The sequence below is a fragment of the Triticum aestivum genome, chromosome 6A (assembly GCF_018294505.1).
Source record: "Triticum aestivum cultivar Chinese Spring chromosome 6A, IWGSC CS RefSeq v2.1, whole genome shotgun sequence".
In the NCBI taxonomy this organism is placed as follows: Eukaryota; Viridiplantae; Streptophyta; class Magnoliopsida; order Poales; family Poaceae; genus Triticum; species Triticum aestivum.
The window spans coordinates 111,101,742-111,113,685 of record NC_057809.1 but is presented as its reverse complement, the minus strand read 5'-3'; the positions used below and the strand labels follow the sequence as shown (position 1 = coordinate 111,113,685).

Here is an 11,944-nt window from a genome sequence, read left to right as displayed (position 1 = left end):
CTTCTGTAAAAAAGATGCAGTGTATGTGTAGATAAACAGTTGCAGATACAAATGACGATGTTAAACTAGAGAGCAAGAGCACATTAGATCTTTTGTTTTAGGAGATGATAATTATGTAATGTAAAACTAGGTTCTCCTTGTGATTTTATTACCTTGTACATAATTTCTTACTCCATTTGTGTATACGAGTATAATGTACAAAGATATAGATGTACACGCAGCACAACGAGCAACCTTTGGACGATTCCGGCTGTGGCAGCCGCTTGCATGTGTTGTTGCTTCAATGCCAATGACGGTCACCCAGGAGAGAAAAGGAGAGAGACAAAGAGAAAAAGTGTGATAGGAAGGTATGTGTCGACTAGTACAGGAGAGCTCGAGAGGGAGACTGAGATAGGCGCTTCCTGGTTCAGCAGTAAAAGGGAGGTCAAAGGGAGAACATGACTGACTCTGGAAGCGTGTTTTGTATGATTCAGCAGCACTACAAGGTCTAATTTGTAAATGTTTCAGCAGCCCACATCGTAGATGGATTCTGTCCCTTCATTTTTAATCCAACGGCTGGTTGACCATTGGCGCACCTGGTGCATGAGTTGGGGCGTTGCACAGGATACATTCTCGAAATCTGGGGGCCTCCTCAACGCCCGTGCGCCCACCACTGTCGCTCTTCGGGCTCCTCGCCAACACGCTGCGGGGAGAACTCCCCGACTTTGCTGCGTTCGCCGTCGTGGGCGGGACACTGTCCCTTGGGTGAGATTCATCCACCTATCTCTACGGAAGAGCTCGAGAGCAGATGCACCTCGCCGCCGTCGAGGCCACCACGGCCGCCTGCGTGTGCGACGAGGTGGAGGGGGATCTCCTGCTGGAACTTGGCAGCGGGAATGAGTCGGGAAGAGGAGATCTCACGGAGCCGTTGATTTTGAGTCCGCACATAATTACCGATTCACTGGACCTGCAGGTTAGGCGACTGTACTTAGTATGTCTTCTTGGTCTCTTAGGTTCAGGTTATATGAGAAGGAAAATAATTTTTGTGCCTGCATATATTCATCTAAGAAATATTCCAACAACTGAAAATATGTCTGTACTATGGTCTGATGCAGGTTCGGAGGACAAAATCTCGATGTTGTGGCCAAACAAGTTCCTTTGATAAATAAATATGTTCACTTCTACAAAATGTAGTAGCAGCAGGTGTTTAAACTTACAACCAGTATTTTTTTTCCACTCTCAAATAAATTTGTGCTAGCCTTTTGTTTTTGTTCATTTACAGGTTGAAGAAAATAAACATGATAAGTCTGGCCTCTGACAGGGTCTCTATTGCTGTCTTTCTTGATCAGAATCTCCTCATCCATGATACATCATCGGCCAACAATGAGGTTAATCCAGTTTGCTGCTAGGTTCATGTAGTATGGTTTCTAACCCAGACGAGAGTTATTTGGGGTGCTTTTAGAAATCAGATTCACTGTCCTTGAGAACATTCTTCTAATTCATGATGTTCAGGTGAGCAACAAGCAACTTGGCTGTAACATATAATTGACAGTGGGCGAGTAGAGAACCCCTGCATTACTGATGTTTACCTTCTTCTGTAGTCCAAATGTCTTCTGGCTAAGGAACTATAATCACATCTACTCCCTCCGTAAACAAATATAAGAGCATTTACATCACTAGTTTAGTCATCTAAACGCTCTTGTATTTCTTTACAGAGGGAGTACATCACAATGGCTTCTCTCACAACTCCTGGATTCGGGAGATGCAACATCCATCGGACAAATCAATAATAATCAGTATAATTTTAGCGCACCAGTTTCAACCAGATGATGTTCAGAATTGCAGGTCTAAACTAAGGAGAGGCTCACGTAAGAAGAGTAGTGGAGGAGTAAATAACCTGACGGAAAATTACATGAAGCATTCTTATGTTTGAATTGTGTGCAATATATTGTTTTATTTGCTTGGGTCAGATGAAATTTAATTTTACATGCGGCTTTGTTTGGCCTGTTAAAATCCTCCACTAACTGAAATGCATCTAATTTACCGGTTAAGTACTCCTATATTTTTTTCGGATATTCTGTTTAGGCTTTAGCTATTGTCCAGTTAATATCTCATTATTGTTTTGGACTGAGCCATGTCAATTATTATGGGTCAGGAGAGGGCATCATACATTCATACTGCTGGTGCTCTACAGTTCATTATTTTTGTTCCCATCAAAAAACAGAAGTTCATTCTTTTTGCTTTCTTTATTCTTCATTCACTTTCTAGAGGCAAGATGGATGGATCAAGTAGTTAGATGACACCCTTGTAGACTTGTAGTAGTGGATTAGTGTGTTTTGGTGTATCTGTGCAAGCATGGCGACGCTTCACTGGTGTTGAAGGCTCTATTTCCCGAGTAGATTAAGGTGCTTCTTATATCAATAGTTTAACCATTTAGACGAGGTGTTCCATATATTTGTGGACTCCATGTTTACAACAAATAATACCTCATGCTTAAAGTTTTGATGTAATTAATACCATATTTGGTACATATTTAACACATGTTTCTCCTTAATTTTGATTTGTGTAAAGTGTGTTGCCCAAGTGTACTAACAATATTTTTCAATGACATGCTTTCATAAAGACACTGGGAATGTACTTTCACATATTTTTGCATCAATCACAATGTGTCTTGCTCATAAGTAAAAAATGATCATTTTATATATTTTGCTTTGTGCTTGCTGGTGTCTCCCTTTAGCAGCGTAATCTTGCAAATTGAATAATATCTTTTATTATTAATCAATTTAATAAACATTTTTTGCACTGCACATACATAATTAGTAGTGTCCAATCAAAAGATATTAATCAATTTAATAAACATTTTTTGCATTGCACATACATGATTAGTAGTGTCCAATCAAAAGATGGGGACCGAACCCATCAAAGCAAACAACATAAAATACGCCGCCCAACAAACAACGGTAATTAAACGATTAGAAGAAAAATACACAACGGACATGATAGTGAACAAGGGCGCAGCGAAGCGCGCGTCCCCTTCTAGTCCGATTGCATGCCCCCACACCCTTTCCTTTTCCCACGAGGTGACACAATGGCAAGTAAGGGACGAAGGAATCAATCCAAATAAATGCTAGGAACACTTGTGTCGGCCTTGGCCATATCCCCCTGTCTCGAGCACCCCTCCTCGCCCCCCAGCACCGCACTCCCCTCCGCCCCATTTCACCCATCAGAGCACAAGCTCTAGCCCACTTGTCCTCTAGAAATTTCTCGCCGGAGTGCAACGGTCGTCGTCCCTTCGCCGCAAGGTGTCGCTGCCATCCTACGAATCGGTGCCCTCCTTTTCTCTTGCTTTCCGTATATCACCATCTTGTCTCGTGGTTTTTTTGTCTTGCTTCGTGACTGGGCTGGCCCTATAACTCTGTTAGCCACAGTTTGGGGAAGCTTCTACGACCGGTTCATGGAACCATCCACCGGTTCTGATAGGTTTTGGGAAGGTTCCACATGGTTTTTTGCTCTCTTTTTTTCCTTTCCATGGTTTATCTTTGTATAGGTTATCATTGTTTTTTCTTTTACTCTTGGCTCTCCTTTTTTGTCTATTTGTTTCTATGTTTTCCTTTCCTTTCTTTTCAAATACATGTTGAATTTTATGAATACACATTGAACATTTTTCGTATACATGTTGAGCATGTTTTAAATGCACGCTAAACAAATTTCAAATACACGGCGAACATTTATTTGGATACATGGTAAAAAAAATTCAAATGCACACTGAACATTTGTTAAATACATGGTAATTTTTATAAAACACACACTGAATTTTTTTAAAGCGTTCAAACATCTTTTTAGTGTTATCAAGTTCATTTAATGTCAAGAATATTTTTCAAAAATATGTGAATACATTTTAACATTGAACGATTTTTTTTCAAAAATATCATAAACATATTTCTAAATGCATGAAACATTTTATCAATTTTGTGAAGAACTTTTGAATATGGTACAGACATTTTTTACAAATTACAAAAACACATTTGTACATTTTTATGAACATTTTGACAAAAATTCAAGAACATATTTTTGTATGTCAGAACATTTTCTAAAATGGTACAGATATTTATAAATATTACGCGAGCATTTTCACATCCCATGAATATTTCTTAAAAAATTGTGATGAACATGTTTTTAAATAACTAAACATTTTCTAAATGCCACGTATTTTTTGAATGGTCTGAACATTTTATTTTACCATTCATGAACATTTTATAATGTTCGATGAACATTTTATATAGATTGAGTAAGTAAAATTTTAAGATATATATAAATTTGGAATATGTCAAAGTATAAATATAACTAAAAATGAAAAATAAAATAGAAAAACAACAAACCAACATGTATGTAACAGTCTTTTTTGGCAAGCTCTAAAGCTTATTATTGCAGCACACAATGTTTACAGGGACAGATAAAAGACCATTGGGTTGACCTATCTAAACATGACGGCCAACCCCTATGGATAAAGCATGCTTTGTGAGTTTGTGAGCTTCGATATTCGAGCTTCTAAACGCATGAATAATATTACAAGTGGCAAAAGTAGACTTTCGATGTATGATTTCCTGTATGATCGCCCCATAAACAGCTCAGCTCTATTGAATGTCTTCCATGACCAACCTGCAAGCAAAAGCCACATGTAGCTTCCTCTCATGAAGATCATCTGCGAGAGCTAGGGCCCCCCTGATTGCAAGAGCTTCGAGTGTAGTCGGATCGGATATGTTTGGCAAAACAACAGTCGATGCACCCAAAAACATGCATGTTTGGTCCCTGCAAACCGCACCTACAGCTCCATGTGAGGCTCCTCTACCAACTGCGGCATCGACATTAACCTTCACAAGCTCCGTCGGAGAGGCGATCCACGTTGTTGGCCTGTTTGGTTATGAAGCAGACACATGTGATCTCGGAGTCTAAATGGCCTTTAGCTCACAAAGGTATGACTGCACGAAGCCATGGATGGAAAACTGAGTTTAATAATTTCCTCATGGATCACTTTCCGTCGTGCTCTCCATAACGACCATAGAGTGACTGCAAAAGGGAAGGTCGTAGTGGACCGGCTTAGTCAGGTTTGGTTTGTTCCTTTATTTTGTACCGTTTTTACTTTTTGCTCATTCGTTCGCCTTTTTTCTTTGTTCGTTCGTTTTATCATTTTTATTTTTATTTTTATTATATTTTACAAAAAATGTGTATAATCCATAATTAATTTATATTGATTCCGGAAATCGTTCGGTCCGTTTAAAAAATGTTCATGCAGCGTAAAATATTTGTTCACACAATTTTTTAAAAAGTATATACCAATTAGGATTAAGTTCTCATGCATTTCAAAAATATGTTTGTGAAATTTCCGAAAACAAATATACAATGTAAAAAATGTGTCATACCACTAAAAATGTTCATTCATATAAAAATATGTTTGGGATTTTTCTAAAAAAATATTTATTCAACGCAAAAAATGTTGTGTAATTTAAAAAAAATCTTTAATACCATTAAAGGAAATGTTCGCAACACTAAAAGAATGTTCATGTGTTTCAAAAAAAATTGACATTAAAACTGTTTATTCAATGTAAATAAAAGTCAGTATAATTTTAGAAAGTATTTCAAACATTTAAAATACTGTTTGTGAACAAAAATATATTCTAACACTTAAGAAATCTTTTCTTGTTTTAAATTTATTTTATGATAATTTATGAAAAAGTATGTGTTAAAAAACAATGTTTGTGACATTAAAAAAAATCAACGTGCATTTGAAAAATGTTCAACCAGTATTTCAGGAAAAAACATCAACGTGTATTTATAAAACTTTCAATGCTGTTAGTGAATGCACTCTTATCACCACCTTTTTAAAAATACACATGTTTATTTAAGATTGGCAAGAGGATGGCTGCCTCGACTCAAATCTGTTAGTGAATGCCCTCTTATCACTACAGGGAGGCGAGAGAAATTCCTCGAAGGTAGTGTTAAGGGGATGGGGCCTTACTGGTGTTAGCGGCAAAGGGCAGGGAAAATAGGTTCAAACCCATGACTTCTGGCATGATGGACCATCACTTTAACCAACTGAGCTATTTCCCTCTTTCGTAACTACTGTCGATTCAACAGTCACCTACCGATTAATTCTGTAACTATACTGAAGTAGTTGTACAACAAAATGCCCTTCACCTTTAGTACCTTCTTCTTATATATATTATGTTATATACTAAAGGTGTCAAAGTAAAAAAAATGAAATATATAATGAACATTTCTTATTACGCTGGGACTGATTTGTGTGCACGGAAAAGAAAGAAAAAAGGTAGATTGGGCTGGCCTAGATTTGAGCAGCGATAGGCAAGCGTATACTCTTGTAGTAGGCGAGATATAGCATGTGCGTACACGAGGCCCTGTGAGTGGGATGTACAGAGTCTGTTGCGGCCTAGTAACCTAAAACTCTAAGCTCCCTCGACAAGAGCTCTCCTGGTGAATCGTGGGGTGTGAAGAGTGTGTGGCCCCCGGGTGATAGTGGGTTAAACATTTTGTGTGGGCAGCTGGTTCCTTGCGTGTCCATTTTTCTTAGGTACGTCTCCTCCGTGTGATGTGGAGGATAGCTTTTTTTAAGGAAAGGATGTGGAGGATAGTGTAAGTGCATCTAGTGCCCCTTAGTGATTTTGGTGTATTGAAGACTTATACGTTAAAGGACTAATGCGTTTGTGAGTGTACACAGGTCTATAAGCCTATGAGGAGTTTGCTATTTACAGAGAAAGTTAACCCCTAAAAATGAAATTCTTTGACTGAAGACTTTGAATCACTGAAGACTTTCTGAAGACTTTGAAAGTGCAGAAATTGGTGTGACCTTGAAGACTTGGTATTCGTTCGAGGAACATGAAGTGTGAAGACTTTTTGTTTTTGTAGTTTCATTTTCTCTTTCTTGAGTCATAGGAAACATCGTACTGTTAAAGGGGGTCGAGGAAATACTAAGGAAAAATTTCCATGTGATGCTCAACTCAAAATCCTACACCTACCAATCCCTTCGAGTGAAGCCATTGGAAATCTCATACAGTTCAGTCAATTTCTTCAGTGACAGAGACGAAGTTCTTCTGGTCTCTGAGGAATTTGTCCTGACTGAGGAGTTAGGAATTCGCCAGTGCGGATTGCCTACACAGTGAGGAACATGATAGCCCTGAAGATTTTGCTACTCAAAATTCCGACCGTTGCTGTGCTATGCGCCAGCTATCCCAAAATATCTATCCACCTAACGGTCATGTCATTGAAGGGCATTTATGTCTTATCATGTCGGGCTGCTCCCTAGGCTATAAATAGCCGCCCCCTACAACCACTAGTTGGTTGGCTGCTCCGAGAGAATCTGACACTTGTCATTTGAGAGCAACCCATCCTTTGAGGACTTTGAGCGAAAATCATCAAGTGAGGAAAAACCCAAAACCCAAACACCTACAAACCCCAAGTGATTGAGCATCACTGAAGAGATTGATCCTGCGTGGATCCGACACTTGTTACCTTTGAAGACTGTGCTTCTTCCAGACGGTTAGGCATCATGGTCTAGAGCATCCAAGAGAAATTGTGGATCGTCGAGTGACCGAGTTTGTGAAGGTTTGGAAATCGCCTGAAGACTTACCACGAGTGATTGGACAAGGTCTGTGTGACCTTAGTTCAAGGAGAATACGGTGAGGACTGGGTGTCCTGAGCTGCGTGTTCAGGACTGGGTGTCCGGGACTGTGTGTCCTCGAGTTTAAATACTCAGCCGCTCCAACCAGACATACAACTGAGACAGCAGTTGGAACTGGTCTACCAAATCATTGTCTTCACCAAGCTTACTGGTTCTATTTCCTCATAACTGTGTTGTGTGCTTGTTCATATCTGTGTTTGAAGACTTTGACTGAAGACTTTCTCAATTTCCTCAGTTCAATTTCTTCAGTCTATTTGTCTTCATCATGTGTTATCCTGTGCTTACGCTTCTGTACTCTGTGCCTATCTTCATTTTATCATGATGACTATGCTTGTATTCTGTTATGTTTACTTTTGAGTACTCATTCCGCTGCTAGTAGTTCTTCGCTAAGGAATTTGCTCACCGGCAAATTTCTCAGTGAAGAATTTCATAAAAATTGCCTATTCACCCCCCTCTAGTCGATATAACGCACTTTCAATTGGTATCACAGTAAGGTACTCCCTTGTTCTGTGTGATTTTGGTTTAACCGCCTGGAGTTTTAGTTATGTCGACCGCAGGTATGATCAAGGTCTCTGCTGGGTGTCCTACCTTCGATGGTACGGACTACCCCTACTGGAAGAACAAGATGCGAATGCATCTTGAAGCAATTGATAACGATCTCTGGTATGTTGTGGAAAATGGTGTTCCCTCAGTCACACCTTCTCTGAATGCTGCTGATGTGAAGAGATTCAAGCAACTCGACTCTCAAGCGAAGAATATCATATGTGGCCATCTGAGCAAAGGACACTATGGCAGAGTGAGTGCTTTGGAGACAGCGAAGTTTATCTGGGACAGGTTGTCCAAAGTGAATGAAGGAGTCTCAACTCAGCGTGAATCTCGAGTTGATGTTCTTCGCAATCTCTTCAACCGCTTCAAAAGACTCGACAATGAAAATGTTCAACAAACCTTCGATCGCCTTACTGACATCTCAAATGAGCTTCAAGCACTTGGTGCCACTGACATCATCGACCATGAGGTGGTGAAGAAATTGCTGAGATCGCTTGATTCCTCATTTGACACTTTGACATTGATGATACAAGAACATGCTGATTACAAGTCACTTGATCCCACTGATATTCTCGAAAGGCTAAATACTCATGAGTTCCAACTTGCTGAAAAGAGAGATCTCTATGGTTCAAGCTATGGTAGAACACGTGCGCTGAAGCCAAGGCAGTATCTGAGTCCGAAGAACTAAGCCATGATCTGGCTCTGCTTGTGAAGAAGTTTCAAAAGTTCTCAAGACGTGGTCGTCTTGGAAGACCCTCAAGGAGCAGTGATTCCTCATCCAGTGACTACAAGAGGAGGCTCTGCCACAAATGCAAGAAGCCTGGACATTACATTCAAGATTGTCCTCAATGGAAAAAGGAATCAAAGAAAAATAAATACAAGGATTACAGTTCTGATGATGCGAAGAAAAAGAAAAAATCCACAAAATCCTCATCATCAAAATCCTCAAGGCCTTCATATCACAAGAAGAGCAGCTCCAAGAAGGCCAGGGCATTCATTGGCAAGGAAATGGACTCTGAGGCTGAATCTGAAGAAAATGAGGAAGAGGAGTCATCTGAGGAGTCCGAATCCGGAGTGGCGAGCCTAGCTCTCGCTACTGCATTCGTCAGCAAGTCTATCTTCAACACTGAAGAAAATAACCTCACCAACAAAGCTGATGAAGGGGATGATGACTATGCTCCCACCTATTGCTTCATGGCAAAGGGTGCCAAGGTACTCAAATATACCTCATCTGAATCAAGTGAGAATGAATCTGATGAAAATCTTAAGACCAGCTATTCTAAACTTGCTAAGACTGCTGTAAAACAACAAAGGGCTTTAGAAAAGGTTCAAAACATGCTAGACAAAAGTGATGATATGTTGGGTGAAGAAATGGATCGCACTAAAGCCTTGACTGAAAATCTTCAGAGATTTCAGACTAGGTTTGACAATCTTCAAAGTCATCATAACACTCTCTTATCTGATCATGAGAAGCTTTCTTATGAATTTCTTCAAAGAAAGTAAGATCTTGAAAAGCTAAGAGTGAGTTATGAAGATCTTTAGAAGGAGCGCAATTCATTACTTGCTCAACATATCAGCACTTATCAGGAAGAATTTGTTCCTCCATGCTTGAAGTGCATTGAACGTGAATCTGCTAATTCTTCACCTAAATGTTCAAATGCTGCTAATGTTTCAAATTCTTCACATGCCTCTACTATCACTAATTCCTCATCTGAGGACATTGCTAGTATCACTGATGATGCAGGGTTGAAGGAATTGTACATGACAGGCATGTACAAAAGCCTCAAAGGGCATCAGACTCTTTGTGATGTGCTTAAAAAGCAGATCCTCAACAGGAACCCTAGGAAAGAGGGTATTGCCTTTGAGAGGAAACTCAATGTTGATGGTACATATTGGAAGCCTGAGTAGTACCCCAAAACTACATGGGTTGCTGCAAAGGGACCTCCAGTTGATCCATCTAACCTATCTGGATATGCATGTGAATCTCCTCATCCTGATGATGAGTCATTTGACTCCAACTACAAACTATTCAAAAATCAGAATGGTGAAGTATTTGCTAGATATGTTGGCACTAACTGCAGGAACGGTCCCCCTATGAAGAAAATCTGGGTTCCCAAAAGATGCCTTGAAAATCTTCAGGTGAATGTCATCATGACGCCACCTGTGAAGAATAGGAACCCCAGATCAAATGCTTCATATGGACCAAATTCTTCATATGGATCCAAGTCCTCATACGGACAAAACTCCTCACATGGATCATATTCCTCAAAAGGATCAAAGTTCTCAAATGAACATCATCGTGCTAACCCGTCTGTTTTGCAGGAAAGATCTAAGGATTATGGATATGTGCATTGTTCTTCAAATTATTATGTCCATAAGTCCTCGAGCAATTTCTCTGCTTACTCTTATGCTTATTCTAACCCCTCTTATGTGAAACGAAATGGACCGGCTTCTATGTCATCCTTCTCGTATGGAGCTCGCAGAATGATGAACTCTTTGCCACTCCTTCAGATGTGGGTGGTGAAGAAAAAGAACTAATCTCTTCTGCAGGGTCAGGTCTCCAGACGTACGTAATCGTCTGAAGAATTTGCTGGAGACCTGAGTATGCCTGATAGGACGCAAGCTAATCATGAAGAAATGAACTTTTATTTCTCACGTCCTCATATTGCTTTATCTGTTCTTTTGCTTGATGAAATTGATCTGATGAATTGATGTCATATTCTTCACTAATGAAGTATATGAGTTTGTAAGCTGCACTAATTCATCTGTGGGATGATCAACCCAAAGCCACTGAGTGGGTCCTAGATAGTGGATGTACAAACCACATGACTGGTGACAAGAATCTATTGATGGATGCTCCATTATCTCCGTCGCATCTGAAGCATATCATCTTTGCTGACAAAGGCAAAAGTCAGGTATTGGGTCTAAGTAAGGTTGCGATCACAAAGGATCGACACATGGACAAAGTCATGCTTGTTGAGTCCTTAGGATACAACCTTATGTCTATCTCAATGCTTTGTGCTCTTGATATGGTTGTTGTCTTTGGCAAGTACCGTTGTGTTGTGGTTATGGAAGCTGACAATTCCAAAGTCTTCAAAAGCTTTAGGAGAGGAGACCTGTATATTGTTGATTTCTCTACAGGACCACAACCAGCCGTGTGCTTACTTGCAAAAGCTTCAGAAGGCTGGCTCTGGCATCGACGACTTGGTCATGCAGGCATGAGGAATTTGCACACGCTTGCAAAGAAGAAGCATGTCATTGACATCGAGAATGTCAAATTCCTCAAGGATCACCTATGTGGAGCCTGTGAAGCTGGGAAGATGACGAAGGCCAAGCATCCAGCAAAGACTATCATGACCACCACTCGCCCATTTGAATTGCTTCACATGGATCTCTTTGGTCCTAATCATTATTCTGCTATTTCAAATGAAGCATCTCAATATGGCTTTGTTATTGTTGATGATTATTCTCGCTACACATGGGTACACCTTGTCACTTACAAACATGAAGTGCGGGAAGTCTTCAAACGATTTTCCTCGAGGGCTTCAACCAACTTTGGTGTGAAGATCAAGCACATCAGAAGTGACAATGGCACTGAGTTCAAGAATTCTGGTCTCGATGACTATCTTGATGAACTTGGTATTACTGATGAGTTATCTGCTCCTTATACTCCTGAGCAGAACAGCGTCGTGGAGCATAAGAACAGGACTCTTGCTGAGATGGCTT

General features: G+C 40.0%; 1 pseudogene; it reads left to right on the top strand.

The window, feature by feature from the left end:
- The first annotated feature begins 787 nt into the window (after positions 1–787).
- Positions 788–11,944, top strand: part of LOC123129523 (GDSL esterase/lipase At1g28600-like) — a 36,172-nt pseudogene continuing 25,015 nt past the window's right edge.